This window comes from Lactuca saligna, chromosome 4, assembly GCF_052625555.1.
Source record: "Lactuca saligna cultivar CGN05327 chromosome 4, ASM5262555v1, whole genome shotgun sequence".
Lineage (NCBI taxonomy): Eukaryota > Viridiplantae > Streptophyta > Magnoliopsida > Asterales > Asteraceae > Lactuca > Lactuca saligna.
Window position 1 is genome coordinate 122,518,258 of NC_136420.1, and position 5,909 is coordinate 122,524,166.

Below are 5,909 nucleotides of genomic sequence, written 5' to 3' on the forward strand. Positions count from 1 at the left end.
CGTCGGCTTGATCCGTACACACGCATTGGATTTATGATTTTGAGATCTTGGGATTTTTGTATTAATTGGATTGAATGTTCAAATATGGTTGTTTTATGAATATTAAGTGAATTATGTTTTATAAAAATTTCAAAATTTTGTTTTGAAATTTACGGTGTTACAATTAAGTTTCTTTAGGGTAAAATAACAATCTTACCCCTAATCTAATTTGGTCCATGACCTAGGCCCAAATCCATCACATGAAAGGCCTAACTCCCTATGGTCTTTCTAAGCCCACTAACAGCCCACTTATGGCCCAATTTTCTAAATTGGGCCCAACTTCCCAAATGGGCCTTCCCTTTAGTCCAAAATATAATATAACCCAATAACAATCCAACAAAATAGTCCATTAAGGCCCATAATCAACTAGTCCAACGAAATGACCCAAAAAGGCCCACTGATTTACGAACGTAGGTGTGACAACCTGAAATTTATTCCGTCGCTGTAACCCATTTCCGTTAATAAAACTCGTTTTTATTAAATTTTTCCGTTAACATTTTGGATTTGGTAAATTAAGTTGAGACTTTTAATATGACTTCATAAGTGTTGAAACAAGTGAAACACCCTCTAATTCATTTGGAAAATTTTTAGTTACGACCAAGTCGGGTTACAACCATTTAATTGGGTACGACCATAAACTCCGTTTAATGTCGGGATCGGGTAGATTCCCACCAGGCCGCAAACTCAAACCCTATATAAGGGATTGAGTGGTCACCATTTGAAGCTTTTCTTACTCTTAACACACACACACACACACACTCTCTCTCTCTCTCTCTCTACAAGTTGATTTTGATCGAAAATCGCCCCTTTCAAGCTCCAAATTCATAAGTAATCCTTCCTAGCTTATTGTTTAACTTGGTATGCATGAAAATCCGTGTTTAAATTATCCAAAACCCTCAAAATCATGTGTTTATGGTTGAGGAACACCCTCAAAACCATAAACACCCATAAGTGGGTTTTTGAAGCCCAAAACCCCTCCAAAACCTTTCTAGTGCTTAGCTATGACTTAGGGACTTGCTTGAATGAGCTTAGAACACCAAAAACATGTCATTAGGGGAGTAAACATGAGTTTATGGCCATGAACATTCATGGACCATAAACACCATTTCATAGACCGTAAACACCTTTTTAAGGTGTTAAATTGCCCTTAAACACCTCCTATGGCTTGGGTTAATGTCTAGAACCAACCACCATCGAAGTAGGGACCTTAAACATCAAAGAAACCATGACCTTAAAGAGATTATGGCCGTAAACCCCCAAGGAAATGGTCCATTGGCCGTAAACTCCCTTAAGGAGGTCAAATGGTGCCCCAACTTCCCTCTATGGCTTGTATAAAGGACTAGAAACATGTATGCTTAACCTAGAACCATCAAAGCATGAAATGAAGGGGAAAGTAATAGTTTACGGCCGTAAAATCTATGTTTATAGCCGTAAACTCCCCTAAATGGTCCATTTGAAGCTTTAATCACTTCCTATGCCCTAGAATTGAACCTAGCTTAATTCCCCAAGTGATATAACACCTTTGAGCAACCAAAAACATCCCACCCATGAGTTTATAGCCATAAAATCATGGGGATATGGTCTTTCAGCCGTAATCTCCCCTAAGGGTTTACTCTTGAAGAGTAAACTCCCTAACTAGGCCATACGCTCCTTAGATGCAACCTGTATCATTCCTAACACTTGAGATAAACTGTTTTCGCGCATCAGAGTGTATCATCTTACTTAATTAGTGGTTCAGTGCCTAATTAGATACAATTATGTATCACTTCATGTTACATAGGATCCTCGCGCGTGTTCAAGCCCTAAATTGACACTTAGCATCCTATTCGGCACATTCTCGTCTGGTGAGTTCATACCCCTACACCTTTTTCCATATTTTTCATGTTTTCAGGGGGGGGGGGGAATACAATCAAAAGTACAAGGGAATATTGTACTCAAACTTATTATTTCGTATGAAATGTTACATATTCAGTATGCTTTTAACACAGAAAACTGCATTACCAACCGTTTAACTTGCAGAGTTAGTTTTGAAACTAATTGTGAAACTCATTATAAAATGTTATATTTTATATTTCACAAAGGATTTCATGCTATTCATAAAACAAGATTTTTCCATATTATTACTTGTAAATTCGTTATTCTTAAGATTGGAGACACGTCCTCGGTAACACTCCACGAAGATACGTGAGTGGAGAATCACCCCTATAACCAGAATCTCCTGGAGGGAGAACGTGACTTGAGTGTATAGATTTATACGGGGCTAACTACCCTGCACCTTGCTGCTAGCTACAGTGGGACCAACAGGTCTACAGGTGACAAAAGTCATAAATGATACTGACCTCATTACGCGCCAAATCCAGTTTATCGTATGGTTATGGAACTCGCAACTTAGATAATGGAGATTTACTTTTAGTAATAATGAACCTAGTGAACTAACCTCAAAGTAACAACTGTTTTGATTACTAGAGGGTATTAGTAATACCCTTAGGATTTAGCTCACTACCTACTTATTAGTTTTATCTACATGTTAAAACTAATGTACTTTCCAAGGATAACCAAGCTTTCAGGGAAGCTTCACTTAACGATACAAGTATGGTAGATACTTGTACATTTCATTTTGGATCGATAACCAACTGCCAATTTTTAAGGAAAATAAGGGTTTTTCCTGGGATAACTTTACTTTTCATGAATAGGTTGTTTAACAAATGATTATCCAAACTACTTTCATAAGAAAATATGGGATTTTGTTTGGAAACAACTTTTCATAAAACCAAAGGAAACTTATTGTTTTATCAAAAACAAAACATGGTTATGAACTCACCAACTTTATGCTGATATTTTTAAAAACTGCTTGTATTCTCAGGTTCTCGTTAGACAGGTATCCCGCGTTCTTTTGGACAAGACGGAGCATATAAAAGTCTCGTCTTTACTTTTGTTCATACTAATGTATATATAAACATGTATTACTTTGCTTTCAAACAAATGTAAATATTCCTATGTAATGTAATGGTTGTGTTTACTATGCTTGCGATGTACATTGGTTGTGATACTTTACATGACGTCCTCCGCCCCAGAACGTTTTCCCCATCGGTTTCAGGGTGTGAAAACAGGGCGTTCCCTTGTGGAATGATGGGCGTTCCTTTGCAAACCTGGTTGCGAGTCTCAACGAGAACGCAACACGTTCCCGAGCCTACGTAGCGCGTTCGTGCCCTGATCCCAAAAACTGACCATTAAGCACTTAATGCTTAATCCATGCTATCCAAACATAGATCCAAGTTGTTTAAGACCTCCTAAATCATAAAGTCATGGACTTGACGACTTTTCATGCAATCAAAATTCCCAATCTCGTGAATAGCAATCAACTTCCATAAAGATGGCCACAACTCTTGCATGGTCCCATTAGAACCTTAAAGATGGCAACTTTACTGCCTAAGGGACTCAAAAAGCCCCATGGGTGGCAACCCTAAGTCAATAAACGGATTTGAAACATAAAAATCCATTCTTGAAACCAAAAAGGGACAATATCCTGGAGAAACTAGATCTATGATGTAGAAGCACCAAGATGAGAACTTTATACCTTCAATATGTTGGAAATGATGTAAAACCTCTGGATCTACAAGCTCTCTTCAATCTCTTGATTCTTCTCTAAAAACCTTCTTCTTCAAATTATCCCAAATAACACCAAAATGCTCAAGGTAAACTCAAAATGATTGCAAGAGGTTTAGGGTTTCGTTCTTAGGGTTAGATAGGATGGAGGCTAAAGGAAATGAGGGTTAGGGGTGAGTTAAGGTGTTTAAATAGGGTCCAAGACAAAAGAATTAGGGTTTAATCTACCCAGACAAACGCAGTGCGTTTCCTTTGGGAACGCATGGCATTCTCATATGCACTCGCGTCCATTTTCCTTTTGAATGTCATGTGTTCTTACTTGGTACGCCATGCGTACACGGTTTGGCCCAAACCCTTCTAACTTCAAATGGCCATAACTTATTTGTTATAACTCCGATTTCGACATTCTTTGTATCCACGAAAAGCTAACAAGAAGCCCTAAGAATCTATAAACTTTATTTAACCTGAAAGCCAACCGAACTTAAATCCAAAATCCATAAATGGCCCGAACCAACGCCTTTACCGATACCTTTGGGCTCCAAAACACAAACCGAGTAAATGGATCACCTAATCCACATCATTCACCTCCAAATGAGTCCAAACTCAACTCTTCAAGGTTTCTAACTCAGCCAATACCCACTCATTGATCACCACCTTGAAATGGGAACGATTCGAAACGGGGCGTTACACTCTCACCGATATTTTGTGGGACACTCTGATAGTTTAAATTAAGATGTAATGAATATGGATTTGAAAACAATTCTGTTGGGATTTTATGATTTATGGAAATGTGTTTGATTAATTAAAAAGGATTTTTTTTTGTTTTGAAAATTCGTGACGTTACAAGTTGGTATCATAGCCTTGGTTTGAACTATTCAGGCACACTCTTGGGTGTGTCGGGACTCAAACTAAGGGAATGGTAAAATTGTTTTCAAAAATAAAATAAAATGCTTTTAAAGAAAGGAAAAGATGATAGTGCAACGTGCGTGATCAGCCAAGCCAAGTAAGTAGTTCCCCAAGGTATTAGCCATGTTATACTGATGTTTGAGCTTTGATAATTAAATGGAACTTTCTATGTGTATGCTGTTAAAATTTTATACGGTTAGGAGCTTATAGCCTCAGAGTGATTGATTTGGCCTTATTTCCTGTTCCTTGTTTGGGTGTGGTCCTAGGGTAGGATATTTTATTCGAAAGTCTATTTGATCCTTTTATGTGTATAATTTACACGCATAAAGGCAACTAGATATGATTGGTATGAGTAGAGAAAAGCTTATGACAACCTAGGATTTAAGATGTGTGGTAGTTTGTGGAATGTGATTTATATTGGGACAAATTGAAGTTGCTAGGTAGAGCATCGGGGATGATATAGATAGGTGGGGAAGGTAGTATTGGGCCCGTACTACTGAAAGCACATGAACCGTACTCGAACCAATGTTAGATCTGACAATTTCAAGGAGTACTAGTGTGGGAAAATCCCCTTTATGAGTATCCTGATCATTATGGTTTATGACATTTCAGTTCAGCATGGTGGTGACACGATTTGGAGCAGGGGAATTATGATTGGGATCTGGATCCAGGGCTGGATCAGGCGATACTACCGATGTCATCGATAAGAGGCTGCATGAGCTTATTACAGCCGATGTTACTAGGGGCATCCTTGATGCCACCCCAGTCATATTTGGGACGGTCAAGGAGGGTATGATGGAGATCATGGAGGAGAAGCTCAGTGCATTCAGAGCCGAGATTGCTATAGGCCAGGTTGGGGCCCGAACTCCCTCATGCCGGGAGTTCAAGGTGTGCGGAGGGCTGGAGTTTTTCGGGCTCAGGGACCCCATTGTTAGCCGACATTGGGTGACAGATATTGAGAACGCCCAACATACAAGCTCTTTCCCGGATGCAGCAAAGGTGGGATTTGCTTATTGCATGCGACAAGAAACACGATGAGGTGTACTGGGTGGGTGGTTATGGCAGCTTCAAGTGCAGTTGGACAGGTCATATTAACACGGATTGCACTGCTACTACTACCACCACTACCTTAGTATCCGATTTGATTTGCTTACATTGCAATCATAGGGGCCAAAAGAAGGCCCACTGTCCGAGTTGGGAAGAAATGAGACCATTGGTAGCACCCTCTCCAGCAACGCTGAGGATCACCGATGGCTGCCAAGGCAACGCGGTTGCGCCTGTTGTGAAGAGAAGGGATTTTCAGTTGATGGCCGAGGAGGCTCGCACAACACTTGTGTGGTGATAGGCATGTAGTTTCT